Consider the following 16,746-nt stretch of genomic DNA (forward strand, 5'->3'; position numbering starts at 1 on the left):
CACTGCAGTTGACCCCATTGGTGCAATGGTGTTCTCCGCCACAATGGGCATTGGAATGGCTCCCATGCCATTTGGTTGCAAGGGTTTCCCCAGCACGTTGGGCTTCAGAATGTTTCCCATGTCATTACCTCTGTGTGTGAACCAAGGGTAGGTCATCTGTCTTGGCAGCAGCTCAGGAAGCGTGCCTACTGGTGAGTCTCCCTTGATCAGTCCAGGTGTTCCTCACGTGCCCTTTGTCACGGTTCCCTTCGAGCTGCTTTTGATGAAGGCCGTCATATTCGGCCAAGGCCCCCTCCCTTGTGGAAGATCTCTTCCCCGTAAGAGCGTGGCATTTGTGTGGAAGAATATGTGCCAAGGGCGGGTATGTTCCCCTAGATGGCACCGGCTCTTAGTCTGAGGGGCCACAGTTGCCCAGAGGGTGTCTCAGGGGTTTAGGAAGACATCCTTCTGCTGTGGTGGATGGGAGAGCACTCAGGAGTGGAATTGCAGTGCCCGAGACCAGGGGCATTCTGGACAGCGGTGCTCTATGTCCTGATGGCCGCACCCTCGGAAGGCGTCAGCTCTATGTTGCTTTCACGTTTCCCTGCGGACCCACAGGCAAGATCTGCAGCAAATTAAATGTCGAGGGGAGACAGAGCACGCATCACTGAGGGATATCGCCCTTTCGCTCGGTGCACCCGTGCACCCTCCTAAAGAACGCATGTGTTCTCTCACCCCGAGCCAGGTGGAATGCCAGGAAAGGAATTCCAGCAGCAGATCAACCTGGGACCATCTGTATAATCCCTGACACCCGGTGAAGTGAGGAGGAGGAGTCTCACAGGGGTGTTGGCGCGCATTCCATGAGGATCCTGGTTTAACCCTTGTTGCGGTAAGTAGCACCTCTTTGCTAAAACCTAGAGGTTTGACCAAGGGAACATGTGCAACGGGGCTACACCCTCACCTTCTGGCCTTTTCCATGGGAACCCGAGCTTCGATGCCCTGAGAACTGGCTGCATTTCCTTCCCCAATGGCTTTGATGTGTTCACTTCCGTATGCTGACATGATTCAGCTCGCTGTCCGTACCGTGGTGGAATCTGCAAGTTTGCATGTCCAGCGTTTGAGCATGTGCTTGGCTCGACGATGACTTCCACAAATGCATTCCTTGGAAATCTGAACAAAATGAGTGAGAAATCCCTGCCGTCTCCTCCTTGGAACTGAGGTCCAACACGTGGCTCCCAAAAGGAAAGTAGAGAGAGGTTCGCGTTGCATTTGCTCCCGTGGGTGTCCACAGCCACGCCGTTTAAGTTGAGGCTTGTGGCCGTCTGATGGGGAGAAGAGGCATTGGGAAAGGACCCTGGGATGCCAATCCAGGTGGGAAGGCTAGGGAGAGCGTGCCGTCTGTGGGTTCCTTGGTCTAGCCAGGACTGCTGTCCCCTGCCACGGTTCAGCATTCGGGTAGGAGAGGAAGCGTGAGCCCTTGGTGGTCCGGTCGCCTGCACTTGAGTTCTACAGGCCTCCGCCACTGGCTACTCATTGCCTTGTGCCCACGGAGAAACGGAAGTCTGTAGCCTCAGGGTCAGAGCAGGATTCCTGGCCTAGGGCAGGCTTCTTTGCCATGTTCTGCTTGGGAGACCAGATGCAGTTTAGGTTTCTCCTGATAAGGGGAGAAATCCAATGGGCCATTGTCACCGGGAGGTTGGCCAAGCTAAGGGCTCCTCCTCGGGTTGTGTCTGGCTTGTGTGTGCTGTGTGAAAGGGCTAGAAAAATGCCTTAGTGAAGATAAGTCACAGCAAGCTTCTTTGGTGAGGGGTGGCTCTGGCATCTTTCCCTGACACGTTGGGATCCCGGTGGAGAGAGGAGGGCAAGGCGAATGAAGAAGACACGAGAGATGGCTGGCTAATCCCACAGGTTTACTGGTGGGTGGATAGATCGATGGTGGTCATAGGCTTCCCGGAACACTTTTGGTATTCCCTCAGGGACATTTGGAGGCAAGTGTAGAGAGGGAACACGGGAGCACATCGGTGGCGTGTCTCGCTTGTTTCCTCTCCTTGGTCAATTTACTTCATGGCGGGTCCCTGTGCCAGGGAATGGTTGCCTTCGTGGCACAGTATGGTGTCTTCTCATGGGGGCTGATTTGGAGGCCGTGGGGTGTTTTGTCCCTGTCTGTCCACGTTCTCCCTGTGTTGAAGATGTGAAGGTGTTCCTCAGTACAGCCCTGCATCGGTACTACACCCGGCCCACCTAGCAGTCCCTGAGGATTGCAGACCTTCCCGGAGGTCATTGGGCAAAACCATGCGGAAAGGGAGTCGGCTGCCAAGGAAAGGCTACAGGTTTCCGGGCCCGAGAGGACGTGTGGTGCGGGGATCTTTTCTCCTGCCACCCGCTGGTGCTTTGAGACTGTGGTATACGGCGTGCCTGGCCACAGTCCAGAGAAGTCATACCGGTTCAGGTGTCTAGGCTGTTGGCCGGGTTCTCTTGTTGCGCGGCTGTAGGTAACACGTTGCTTCTAGAGGACCTGGGCCTCACGGTTTCACCGAGGTCACGTCACTGACGGACCCAGAGTGCGAAAGTGCCAGGCAGCACTGCAAGAGACCCAACTGCTGCAACAGTTTGCCCCGCCACGTTGGGCATCGTAATGGTTCCCATGCCATTACCTTTGTGTGTACGACAAGGGTAGGTCGTCTGTCCTAACAGCAGGCCAGGAGGTATGCCTGCTGGTGAGTCTGCCTTGATTAGTCCAGGTGTTCCTCACGTGCCCTTTGTCGTGGGTCCCTATGAGCCGCTTTTGATGGAGGCCGTCATATTCGGCCGTGTGCCCTTCCCTTGTGGAAGATCTCTTGATCTTCCGGGCGCGTCCATTGTGTGGAGCCATATGTGCTTAGAGTTGGTGTGTTCCCCAAAGGTCACTGGCTCTTAGTCTGAGGAGGCACAGTTGCCCTGAGCGTGTCTCAGGGTTTCCGGAAGACATCCTTTAGCTGTGATGGAGGGGAGAGTGCTCAGGAGAGGAATTGCAGGGCCCGAGACCAGGGTGTTGTTGGACAGCGGGGCTCTTTGTGCTGATGGCGGCACGCTGTGAAGGCGTCTACGCTACATTGCTTTCACATTTACGTGCGGACACCCAGGCACGATGGGCAGCAAATGAAATGTTGAGGGGATATAGAGCACGCATCACTAGACGGTATCGCCCTTTCCCTCGGTGCGCCCGTGCACCATCCTCAAGCACGCGTGTGTTCTCTCAGCCCGAGCCAGGTGGACTGCCAGGGACGGAATCCCAGCAGCAGAGCAGCCTGGGGCCATCCGTATAATCCATAATACCTGGTGAAGGGAGGAGGAGGAGTCTCGCAGGGGTGTTGGCGCACATTCCATGAGGATCCTGGTTTAAACCTTGTTGCGGTAAGTGGCACTTCTTTGCTAAAACCTAGAGGTTTGGCCACGGGAACTGAAAACCGGTGCTACAGCCTCATCTTCTGTCTTTTTCTTGGGGAACATGAGCTTCGATGACCTGAGAACTGGCTGCATTTCCTGCCCCATGGCTCAGATCTGGCCGCTTCTGTATGCTGACATGATTCAGCTCACTGGCCGTCCCTTGGTGGAATCTGCAACTTTGCATGTCCAGCGTTTGAGCATGTGCTTGGATCGCTGATGACCCCCACAAATGCATTCCTTGGAAATCTGAACCAAATGAGTGAGAAAACCCTACCGTCTCCTCATCGGAACTGAGGTCCAGCACGTGGCTCCCAACAGGAATGTAGGGAGAGTTTCACATTGCGTTTCCTGCTGTGTATGTCCACAAGCCACGTTGTTCAAGTGGAGGGTTGTGGCCGTCTCATGGGGAGAAGAGCCATTGGGAAAGGAGCCTGGGATGCCAATCCAGGTGGGAAGGCTAGGGACAGCGTGCCGTCTCTGGGTTCCTTGGTCGAGCCAGGACTTCTGTCCCCTGCCACGGACGAGCATGCGGATAGGAAAGGAAGCGTGAGCCATTGGTGGTCCTCCCGCCTGCCCTTGAGTTTTACAGGCTGCCCCCACCGGCTGGTCATTGCCTCGTGCCCTCAAATAAACAGAAGTCTGTATGCTCAGGGTGAGAGCAGGATTCCTGGACTAGGGCAGGCTTCTTTGTCATGTTCTGCTTGGGAGACCAGATGCAGTGTAGGTTTCTCATGATGAGGGGAGAAATCCAATGGGCCATTGTCCCCGGGCGGTTGGCCAAGCTGACGGCTCCTCCTCGGGTTGTTTCCGGCTTGTGTGTGCTGTGTGAACAGGCTAGAAAATGCCTTAGTGAAGATAAGTCACAGCAAGCTTCTTTGGTGAGGGGTGGCTCTGGCATCTTTCCATGACACGTTGGGATCCCGGTGGAGAGGGAAGGGCAAGGCTACTGATAAAGACACATGAAATGGCTGGCTGAGCCCACATGTTTACTTGTGGGTGGACAGATTGACAGAGGCCATAGGGTTCCAGGAACACTTTTGATATCCCCTCGGGAGCATTTGGAGGCACGTGTAGAGAGGGAACACGGGAGAACTTCTGTGGACTGTCCCGCCTTTTTCCCCTCCTTGGTCGATTTACTTCATGGCGGGTCCCTATGCTAGTGAATGGTTGCCTTGGTGGCACAGTATGGTGTCTTCTCATGGGGGCTGATTTGGAGGTCGTGGGGTGTTTTGTCCCTGCCTGTCCACGTTCCCCCTGTGTTGAAGTTGTGAAGGTGTTCCTGAGTCCAGCCCAACATCTTTACTAAACCTGGCCCACATAGCGTTCCCTGAGGTTTGCAGATCTTCCCGGAGGTCACTGGGCACAACCATGCGGAAAAAAGGGAGTCGGCTGCCAAGGAAAGGCTATAGATTTAAAGGCGGGTGAGGGTGTGTGGTGCGGGGTCATTTTTCCTGCCACGCGCTGGTGCATCCAGACTGTGGTATCCGGTGTGCCTGGCCACAGGCCAGACGAGTCATAGCGGTTCAAGTGTCTAGGCTGTTGGCTGGGTTCTCTTAATTGCATGGCTGTGGGTCACACATTGCTTCTAGAAGACCTGGGCCTCACTGTTTCTCCGAGGTCACGTCACTGACGGGCCCGGAGTGTGAATGTGCCAGGTACCACTGCAGTTGACCCCATTGGTGCAATGGTGTTCTCCGCCACAATGGGCATTGGAATGGCTCCCATGCCATTTGGTTGCAAGGGTTTCCCCAGCACGTTGGGCTTCAGAATGTTTCCCATGTCATTACCTCTGTGTGTGAACCAAGGGTAGGTCATCTGTCTTGGCAGCAGCTCAGGAAGCGTGCCTACTGGTGAGTCTCCCTTGATCAGTCCAGGTGTTCCTCACGTGCCCTTTGTCACGGTTCCCTTCGAGCTGCTTTTGATGAAGGCCGTCATATTCGGCCAAGGCCCCCTCCCTTGTGGAAGATCTCTTCCCCGTAAGAGCGTGGCATTTGTGTGGAAGAATATGTGCCAAGGGCGGGTATGTTCCCCTAGATGGCACCGGCTCTTAGTCTGAGGGGCCACAGTTGCCCAGAGGGTGTCTCAGGGGTTTAGGAAGACATCCTTCTGCTGTGGTGGATGGGAGAGCACTCAGGAGTGGAATTGCAGTGCCCGAGACCAGGGGCATTCTGGACAGCGGTGCTCTATGTCCTGATGGCCGCACCCTCGGAAGGCGTCAGCTCTATGTTGCTTTCACGTTTCCCTGCGGACCCACAGGCAAGATCTGCAGCAAATTAAATGTCGAGGGGAGACAGAGCACGCATCACTGAGGGATATCGCCCTTTCGCTCGGTGCACCCGTGCACCCTCCTAAAGAACGCATGTGTTCTCTCACCCCGAGCCAGGTGGAATGCCAGGAAAGGAATTCCAGCAGCAGATCAACCTGGGACCATCTGTATAATCCCTGACACCCGGTGAAGTGAGGAGGAGGAGTCTCACAGGGGTGTTGGCACGCATTCCATGAGGATCCTGGTTTAACCCTTGTTGCGGTAAGTAGCACCTCTTTGCTAAAACCTAGAGGTTTGACCAAGGGAACATGTGCAACGGGGCTACACCCTCACCTTCTGGCCTTTTCCATGGGAACCCGAGCTTCGATGCCCTGAGAACTGGCTGCATTTCCTTCCCCAATGGCTTTGATGTGTTCACTTCCGTATGCTGACATGATTCAGCTCGCTGTCCGTACCGTGGTGGAATCTGCAAGTTTGCATGTCCAGCGTTTGAGCATGTGCTTGGCTCGACGATGACTTCCACAAATGCATTCCTTGGAAATCTGAACAAAATGAGTGAGAAATCCCTGCCGTCTCCTCCTTGGAACTGAGGTCCAACACGTGGCTCCCAAAAGGAAAGTAGGGAGAGGTTCGCGTTGCATTTGCTCCCGTGGGTGTCCACAGCCACGCCGTTTAAGTTGAGGCTTGTGGCCGTCTGATGGGGAGAAGAGGCATTGGGAAAGGACCCTGGGATGCCAATCCAGGTGGGAAGGCTAGGGAGAGCGTGCCGTCTGTGGGTTCCTTGGTCTAGCCAGGACTGCTGTCCCCTGCCACGGTTCAGCATTCGGGTAGGAGAGGAAGCGTGAGCCCTTGGTGGTCCGGTCGCCTGCACTTGAGTTCTACAGGCCTCCGCCACTGGCTACTCATTGCCTTGTGCCCGCGGAGAAACGGAAGTCTGTAGCCTCAGGGTCAGAGCAGGATTCCTGGCCTAGGGCAGGCTTCTTTGCCATGTTCTGCTTGGGAGACCAGATGCAGTTTAGGTTTCTCCTGATAAGGGGAGAAATCCAATGGGCCATTGTCACCGGGAGGTTGGCCAAGCTAAGGGCTCCTCCTCGGGTTGTGTCTGGCTTGTGTGTGCTGTGTGAAAGGGCTAGAAAAATGCCTTAGTGAAGATAAGTCACAGCAAGCTTCTTTGGTGAGGGGTGGCTCTGGCATCTTTCCCTGACACGTTGGGATCCCGGTGGAGAGAGGAGGGCAAGGCGAATGAAGAAGACACGAGAGATGGCTGGCTAATCCCACAGGTTTACTGGTGGGTGGATAGATCGATGGTGGTCATAGGCTTCCCGGAACACTTTTGGTATTCCCTCAGGGACATTTGGAGGCAAGTGTAGAGAGGGAACACGGGAGCACATCGGTGGCGTGTCTCGCTTGTTTCCTCTCCTTGGTCAATTTACTTCATGGCGGGTCCCTGTGCCAGGGAATGGTTGCCTTCGTGGCACAGTATGGTGTCTTCTCATGGGGGCTGATTTGGAGGCCGTGGGGTGTTTTGTCCCTGTCTGTCCACGTTCTCCCTGTGTTGAAGATGTGAAGGTGTTCCTCAGTACAGCCCTGCATCGGTACTACACCCGGCCCACCTAGCAGTCCCTGAGGATTGCAGACCTTCCCGGAGGTCATTGGGCAAAACCATGCGGAAAGGGAGTCGGCTGCCAAGGAAAGGCTACAGGTTTCCGGGCCCGAGAGGACGTGTGGTGCGGGGATCTTTTCTCCTGCCACCCGCTGGTGCTTTGAGACTGTGGTATACGGCGTGCCTGGCCACAGTCCAGAGAAGTCATACCGGTTCAGGTGTCTAGGCTGTTGGCCGGGTTCTCTTGTTGCGCGGCTGTAGGTAACACGTTGCTTCTAGAGGACCTGGGCCTCACGGTTTCACCGAGGTCACGTCACTGACGGACCCAGAGTGCGAAAGTGCCAGGCAGCACTGCAAGAGACCCAACTGCTGCAACAGTTTGCCCCGCCACGTTGGGCATCGTAATGGTTCTCATGCCATTACCTTTGTGTGTACGACAAGGGTAGGTCGTCTGTCCTAACAGCAGGCCAGGAGGTATGCCTGCTGGTGAGTCTGCCTTGATTAGTCCAGGTGTTCCTCACGTGCCCTTTGTCGTGGGTCCCTATGAGCCGCTTTTGATGGAGGCCGTCATATTCGGCCGTGTGCCCTTCCCTTGTGGAAGATCTCTTGATCTTCCGGGCGCGTCCATTGTGTGGAGCCATATGTGCTTAGAGTTGGTGTGTTCCCCAAAGGTCACTGGCTCTTAGTCTGAGGAGGCACAGTTGCCCTGAGCGTGTCTCAGGGTTTCCGGAAGACATCCTTTAGCTGTGATGGAGGGGAGAGTGCTCAGGAGAGGAATTGCAGGGCCCGAGACCAGGGTGTTGTTGGACAGCGGGGCTCTTTGTCCTGATGGCGGCACGCTGTGAAGGCGTCTACGCTACATTGCTTTCACATTTACGTGCGGACACCCAGGCACGATGGGCAGCAAATGAAATGTTGAGGGGATATAGAGCATGCATCACTAGACGGTATCGCCCTTTCCCTCGGTGCGCCCGTGCACCATCCTCAAGCACGCGTGTGTTCTCTCAGCCCGAGCCAGGTGGACTGCCAGGGACGGAATCCCAGCAGCAGAGCAGCCTGGGGCCATCCGTATAATCCATAATACCTGGTGAAGGGAGGAGGAGGAGTCTCGCAGGGGTGTTGGCGCACATTCCATGAGGATCCTGGTTTAAACCTTGTTGCGGTAAGTGGCACTTCTTTGCTAAAACCTAGAGGTTTGGCCACGGGAACTGAAAACCGGTGCTACAGCCTCATCTTCTGTCTTTTTCTTGGGGAACATGAGCTTCGATGACCTGAGAACTGGCTGCATTTCCTGCCCCATGGCTCAGATCTGGCCGCTTCTGTATGCTGACATGATTCAGCTCACTGGCCGTCCCTTGGTGGAATCTGCAACTTTGCATGTCCAGCGTTTGAGCATGTGCTTGGATCGATGATGACCCCCACAAATGCATTCCTTGGAAATCTGAACCAAATGAGTGAGAAAACCCTACCGTCTCCTCATCGGAACTGAGGTCCAGCACGTGGCTCCCAACAGGAATGTAGGGAGAGTTTCACATTGCGTTTCCTGCTGTGTATGTCCACAAGCCACGTTGTTCAAGTGGAGGGTTGTGACCGTCTCATGGGGAGAAGAGCCATTGGGAAAGGAGCCTGGGATGCCAATCCAGGTGGGAAGGCTAGGGACAGCGTGCCGTCTCTGGGTTCCTTGGTCGAGCCAGGACTTCTGTCCCCTGCCACGGACGAGCATGCGGATAGGAAAGGAAGCGTGAGCCATTGGTGGTCCTCCCGCCTGCCCTTGAGTTTTACAGGCTGCCCCCACCGGCTGGTCATTGCCTCGTGCCCTCAAATAAACAGAAGTCTGTATGCTCAGGGTGAGAGCAGGATTCCTGGACTAGGGCAGGCTTCTTTGTCATGTTCTGCTTGGGAGACCAGATGCAGTGTAGGTTTCTCATGATGAGGGGAGAAATCCAATGGGCCATTGTCCCCGGGCGGTTGGCCAAGCTGACGGCTCCTCCTCGGGTTGTTTCCGGCTTGTGTGTGCTGTGTGAACAGGCTAGAAAATGCCTTAGTGAAGATAAGTCACAGCAAGCTTCTTTGGTGAGGGGTGGCTCTGGCATCTTTCCATGACACGTTGGGATCCCGGTGGAGAGGGAAGGGCAAGGCTACTGATAAAGACACATGAAATGGCTGGCTGAGCCCACATGTTTACTTGTGGGTGGACAGATTGACAGAGGCCATAGGGTTCCAGGAACACTTTTGATATCCCCTCGGGAGCATTTGGAGGCACGTGTAGAGAGGGAACACGGGAGAACTTCTGTGGACTGTCCCGCCTTTTTCCCCTCCTTGGTCGATTTACTTCATGGCGGGTCCCTATGCTAGTGAATGGTTGCCTTGGTGGCACAGTATGGTGTCTTCTCATGGGGGCTGATTTGGAGGTCGTGGGGTGTTTTGTCCCTGCCTGTCCACGTTCCCCCTGTGTTGAAGTTGTGAAGGTGTTCCTGAGTCCAGCCCAACATCTTTACTAAACCTGGCCCACATAGCGTTCCCTGAGGTTTGCAGATCTTCCCGGAGGTCACTGGGCACAACCATGCGGAAAAAAGGGAGTCGGCTGCCAAGGAAAGGCTATAGATTTAAAGGCGGGTGAGGGTGTGTGGTGTGGGGGTCATTTTTCCTGCCACGCGCTGGTGCATCCAGACTGTGGTATCCGGTGTGCCTGGCCACAGGCCAGACGAGTCATAGCGGTTCAAGTGTCTAGGCTGTTGGCTGGGTTCTCTTAATTGCATGGCTGTGGGTCACACATTGCTTCTAGAAGACCTGGGCCTCACTGTTTCTCCGAGGTCACGTCACTGACGGGCCCGGAGTGTGAATGTGCCAGGTACCACTGCAGTTGACCCCATTGGTGCAATGGTGTTCTCCGCCACAATGGGCATTGGAATGGCTCCCATGCCATTTGGTTGCAAGGGTTTCCCCAGCACGTTGGGCTTCAGAATGTTTCCCATGTCATTACCTCTGTGTGTGAACCAAGGGTAGGTCATCTGTCTTGGCAGCAGCTCAGGAAGCGTGCCTACTGGTGAGTCTCCCTTGATCAGTCCAGGTGTTCCTCACATGCCCTTTGTCACGGTTCCCTTCGAGCTGCTTTTGATGAAGGCCGTCATATTCGGCCAAGGCCCCTTCCCTTGTGGAAGATCTCTTCCCCGTAAGAGCGTGGCATTTGTGTGGAAGAATATGTGCCAAGGGCGGGTATGTTCCCCTAGATGGCACCGGCTCTTAGTCTGAGGGGCCACAGTTGCCCAGAGGGTGTCTCAGGGGTTTAGGAAGACATCCTTCTGCTGTGGTGGATGGGAGAGCACTCAGGAGTGGAATTGCAGTGCCCGAGACCAGGGGCATTCTGGACAGCGGTGCTCTATGTCCTGATGGCCGCACCCTCGGAAGGCGTCAGCTCTATGTTGCTTTCACGTTTCCCTGCGGACCCACAGGCAAGATCTGCAGCAAATTAAATGTCGAGGGGAGACAGAGCACGCATCACTGAGGGATATCGCCCTTTCGCTCGGTGCACCCGTGCACCCTCCTAAAGAACGCATGTGTTCTCTCACCCCGAGCCAGGTGGAATGCCAGGAAAGGAATTCCAGCAGCAGATCAACCTGGGACCATCTGTATAATCCCTGACACCCGGTGAAGTGAGGAGGAGGAGTCTCACAGGGGTGTTGGCGCGCATTCCATGAGGATCCTGGTTTAACCCTTGTTGCGGTAAGTAGCACCTCTTTGCTAAAACCTAGAGGTTTGACCAAGGGAACATGTGCAACGGGGCTACACCCTCACCTTCTGGCCTTTTCCATGGGAACCCGAGCTTCGATGCCCTGAGAACTGGCTGCATTTCCTTCCCCAATGGCTTTGATGTGTTCACTTCCGTATGCTGACATGATTCAGCTCGCTGTCCGTACCGTGGTGGAATCTGCAAGTTTGCATGTCCAGCGTTTGAGCATGTGCTTGGCTCGACGATGACTTCCACAAATGCATTCCTTGGAAATCTGAACAAAATGAGTGAGAAATCCCTGCCGTCTCCTCCTTGGAACTGAGGTCCAACACGTGGCTCCCAAAAGGAAAGTAGGGAGAGGTTCGCGTTGCATTTGCTCCCGTGGGTGTCCACAGCCACGCCGTTTAAGTTGAGGCTTGTGGCCGTCTGATGGGGAGAAGAGGCATTGGGAAAGGACCCTGGGATGCCAATCCAGGTGGGAAGGCTAGGGAGAGCGTGCCGTCTGTGGGTTCCTTGGTCTAGCCAGGACTGCTGTCCCCTGCCACGGTTCAGCATTCGGGTAGGAGAGGAAGCGTGAGCCCTTGGTGGTCCGGTCGCCTGCACTTGAGTTCTACAGGCCTCCGCCACTGGCTACTCATTGCCTTGTGCCCGCGGAGAAACGGAAGTCTGTAGCCTCAGGGTCAGAGCAGGATTCCTGGCCTAGGGCAGGCTTCTTTGCCATGTTCTGCTTGGGAGACCAGATGCAGTTTAGGTTTCTCCTGATAAGGGGAGAAATCCAATGGGCCATTGTCACCGGGAGGTTGGCCAAGCTAAGGGCTCCTCCTCGGGTTGTGTCTGGCTTGTGTGTGCTGTGTGAAAGGGCTAGAAAAATGCCTTAGTGAAGATAAGTCACAGCAAGCTTCTTTGGTGAGGGGTGGCTCTGGCATCTTTCCCTGACACGTTGGGATCCCGGTGGAGAGAGGAGGGCAAGGCGAATGAAGAAGACACGAGAGATGGCTGGCTAATCCCACAGGTTTACTGGTGGGTGGATAGATCGATGGTGGTCATAGGCTTCCCGGAACACTTTTGGTATTCCCTCAGGGACATTTGGAGGCAAGTGTAGAGAGGGAACACGGGAGCACATCGGTGGCGTGTCTCGCTTGTTTCCTCTCCTTGGTCAATTTACTTCATGGCGGGTCCCTGTGCCAGGGAATGGTTGCCTTCGTGGCACAGTATGGTGTCTTCTCATGGGGGCTGATTTGGAGGCCGTGGGGTGTTTTGTCCCTGTCTGTCCACGTTCTCCCTGTGTTGAAGATGTGAAGGTGTTCCTCAGTACAGCCCTGCATCGGTACTACACCCGGCCCACCTAGCAGTCCCTGAGGATTGCAGACCTTCCCGGAGGTCATTGGGCAAAACCATGCGGAAAGGGAGTCGGCTGCCAAGGAAAGGCTACAGGTTTCCGGGCCCGAGAGGACGTGTGGTGCGGGGATCTTTTCTCCTGCCACCCGCTGGTGCTTTGAGACTGTGGTATACGGCGTGCCTGGCCACAGTCCAGAGAAGTCATACCGGTTCAGGTGTCTAGGCTGTTGGCCGGGTTCTCTTGTTGCGCGGCTGTAGGTAACACGTTGCTTCTAGAGGACCTGGGCCTCACGGTTTCACCGAGGTCACGTCACTGACGGACCCAGAGTGCGAAAGTGCCAGGCAGCACTGCAAGAGACCCAACTGCTGCAACAGTTTGCCCCGCCACGTTGGGCATCGTAATGGTTCCCATGCCATTACCTTTGTGTGTACGACAAGGGTAGGTCGTCTGTCCTAACAGCAGGCCAGGAGGTATGCCTGCTGGTGAGTCTGCCTTGATTAGTCCAGGTGTTCCTCACGTGCCCTTTGTCGTGGGTCCCTATGAGCCGCTTTTGATGGAGGCCGTCATATTCGGCCGTGTGCCCTTCCCTTGTGGAAGATCTCTTGATCTTCCGGGCGCGTCCATTGTGTGGAGCCATATGTGCTTAGAGTTGGTGTGTTCCCCAAAGGTCACTGGCTCTTAGTCTGAGGAGGCACAGTTGCCCTGAGCGTGTCTCAGGGTTTCCGGAAGACATCCTTTAGCTGTGATGGAGGGGAGAGTGCTCAGGAGAGGAATTGCAGGGCCCGAGACCAGGGTGTTGTTGGACAGCGGGGCTCTTTGTCCTGATGGGGCACGCTGTGAAGGCGTCTACGCTACATTGCTTTCACATTTACGTGCGGACACCCAGGCACGATGGGCAGCAAATGAAATGTTGAGGGGATATAGAGCATGCATCACTAGACGGTATCGCCCTTTCCCTCGGTGCGCCCGTGCACCATCCTCAAGCACGCGTGTGTTCTCTCAGCCCGAGCCAGGTGGACTGCCAGGGACGGAATCCCAGCAGCAGAGCAGCCTGGGGCCATCCGTATAATCCATAATACCTGGTGAAGGGAGGAGGAGGAGTCTCGCAGGGGTGTTGGCGCACATTCCATGAGGATCCTGGTTTAAACCTTGTTGCGGTAAGTGGCACTTCTTTGCTAAAACCTAGAGGTTTGGCCACGGGAACTGAAAACCGGTGCTACAGCCTCATCTTCTGTCTTTTTCTTGGGGAACATGAGCTTCGATGACCTGAGAACTGGCTGCATTTCCTGCCCCATGGCTCAGATCTGGCCGCTTCTGTATGCTGACATGATTCAGCTCACTGGCCGTCCCTTGGTGGAATCTGCAACTTTGCATGTCCAGCGTTTGAGCATGTGCTTGGATCGATGATGACCCCCACAAATGCATTCCTTGGAAATCTGAACCAAATGAGTGAGAAAACCCTACCGTCTCCTCATCGGAACTGAGGTCCAGCACGTGGCTCCCAACAGGAATGTAGGGAGAGTTTCACATTGCGTTTCCTGCTGTGTATGTCCACAAGCCACGTTGTTCAAGTGGAGGGTTGTGACCGTCTCATGGGGAGAAGAGCCATTGGGAAAGGAGCCTGGGATGCCAATCCAGGTGGGAAGGCTAGGGACAGCGTGCCGTCTCTGGGTTCCTTGGTCGAGCCAGGACTTCTGTCCCCTGCCACGGACGAGCATGCGGATAGGAAAGGAAGCGTGAGCCATTGGTGGTCCTCCCGCCTGCCCTTGAGTTTTACAGGCTGCCCCCACCGGCTGGTCATTGCCTCGTGCCCTCAAATAAACAGAAGTCTGTATGCTCAGGGTGAGAGCAGGATTCCTGGACTAGGGCAGGCTTCTTTGTCATGTTCTGCTTGGGAGACCAGATGCAGTGTAGGTTTCTCATGATGAGGGGAGAAATCCAATGGGCCATTGTCCCCGGGCGGTTGGCCAAGCTGACGGCTCCTCCTCGGGTTGTTTCCGGCTTGTGTGTGCTGTGTGAACAGGCTAGAAAATGCCTTAGTGAAGATAAGTCACAGCAAGCTTCTTTGGTGAGGGGTGGCTCTGGCATCTTTCCATGACACGTTGGGATCCCGGTGGAGAGGGAAGGGCAAGGCTACTGATAAAGACACATGAAATGGCTGGCTGAGCCCACATGTTTACTTGTGGGTGGACAGATTGACAGAGGCCATAGGGTTCCAGGAACACTTTTGATATCCCCTCGGGAGCATTTGGAGGCACGTGTAGAGAGGGAACACGGGAGAACTTCTGTGGACTGTCCCGCCTTTTTCCCCTCCTTGGTCGATTTACTTCATGGCGGGTCCCTATGCTAGTGAATGGTTGCCTTGGTGGCACAGTATGGTGTCTTCTCATGGGGGCTGATTTGGAGGTCGTGGGGTGTTTTGTCCCTGCCTGTCCACGTTCCCCCTGTGTTGAAGTTGTGAAGGTGTTCCTGAGTCCAGCCCAACATCTTTACTAAACCTGGCCCACATAGCGTTCCCTGAGGTTTGCAGATCTTCCCGGAGGTCACTGGGCACAACCATGCGGAAAAAAGGGAGTCGGCTGCCAAGGAAAGGCTATAGATTTAAAGGCGGGTGAGGGTGTGTGGTGCGGGGTCATTTTTCCTGCCACGCGCTGGTGCATCCAGACTGTGGTATCCGGTGTGCCTGGCCACAGGCCAGACGAGTCATAGCGGTTCAAGTGTCTAGGCTGTTGGCTGGGTTCTCTTAATTGCATGGCTGTGGGTCACACATTGCTTCTAGAAGACCTGGGCCTCACTGTTTCTCCGAGGTCACGTCACTGACGGGCCCGGAGTGTGAATGTGCCAGGTACCACTGCAGTTGACCCCATTGGTGCAATGGTGTTCTCCGCCACAATGGGCATTGGAATGGCTCCCATGCCATTTGGTTGCAAGGGTTTCCCCAGCACGTTGGGCTTCAGAATGTTTCCCATGTCATTACCTCTGTGTGTGAACCAAGGGTAGGTCATCTGTCTTGGCAGCAGCTCAGGAAGCGTGCCTACTGGTGAGTCTCCCTTGATCAATCCAGGTGTTCCTCACGTGCCCTTTGTCACAGTTCCCTTCGAGCTGCTTTTGATGAAGGCCGTCATATTCGGCCAAGGCCCCTTCCCTTGTGGAAGATCTCTTCCCCGTAAGAGCGTGGCATTTGTGTGGAAGAATATGTGCCAAGGGCAGGTATGTTCCCCTAGATGGCACCGGCTCTTAGTCTGAGGGGCCACAGTTGCCCAGAGGGTGTCTCAGGGGTTTAGGAAGACATCCTTCTGCTGTGGTGGATGGGAGAGCACTCAGGAGTGGAATTGCAGTGCCCGAGACCAGGGGCATTCTGGACAGCGGTGCTCTATGTCCTGATGGCCGCACCCTCGGAAGGCGTCAGCTCTATGTTGCTTTCACGTTTCCCTGCGGACCCACAGGCAAGATCTGCAGCAAATTAAATGTCGAGGGGAGACAGAGCACGCATCACTGAGGGATATCGCCCTTTCGCTCGGTGCACCCGTGCACCCTCCTAAAGAACGCATGTGTTCTCTCACCCCGAGCCAGGTGGAATGCCAGGAAAGGAATTCCAGCAGCAGATCAACCTGGGACCATCTGTATAATCCCTGACACCCGGTGAAGTGAGGAGGAGGAGTCTCACAGGGGTGTTGGCGCGCATTCCATGAGGATCCTGGTTTAACCCTTGTTGCGGTAAGTAGCACCTCTTTGCTAAAACCTAGAGGTTTGACCAAGGGAACATGTGCAACGGGGCTACACCCTCACCTTCTGGCCTTTTCCATGGGAACCCGAGCTTCGATGCCCTGAGAACTGGCTGCATTTCCTTCCCCAATGGCTTTGATGTGTTCACTTCCGTATGCTGACATGATTCAGCTCGCTGTCCGTACCGTGGTGGAATCTGCAAGTTTGCATGTCCAGCGTTTGAGCATGTGCTTGGCTCGACGATGACTTCCACAAATGCATTCCTTGGAAATCTGAACAAAATGAGTAAGAAATCCCTGCCGTCTCCTCCTTGGAACTGAGGTCCAACACGTGGCTCCCAAAAGGAAAGTAGGGAGAGGTTCGCGTTGCATTTGCTCCCGTGGGTGTCCACAGCCACGCCGTTTAAGTTGAGGCTTGTGGCCGTCTGATGGGGAGAAGAGGCATTGGGAAAGGAGCCTGGGATGCCAATCCAGGTGGGAAGGCTAGGGAGAGCGTGCCGTCTGTGGGTTCCTTGGTCTAGCCAGGACTGCTGTCCCCTGCCACGGTTCAGCATTCGGGTAGGAGAGGAAGCGTGAGCCCTTGGTGGTCCGGTCGCCTGCACTTGAGTTCTACAGGCCTCCGCCACTGGCTACTCATTGCCTTGTGCCCGCGGAGAAACGGAAGTCTGTAGCCTCAGG

The sequence above is a fragment of the Leucopleurus acutus genome (assembly GCF_964270905.1).
Source record: "Leucopleurus acutus genome assembly, chromosome: 1".
NCBI classification, from domain to species: domain Eukaryota; kingdom Metazoa; phylum Chordata; class Mammalia; order Artiodactyla; family Delphinidae; genus Leucopleurus; species Leucopleurus acutus.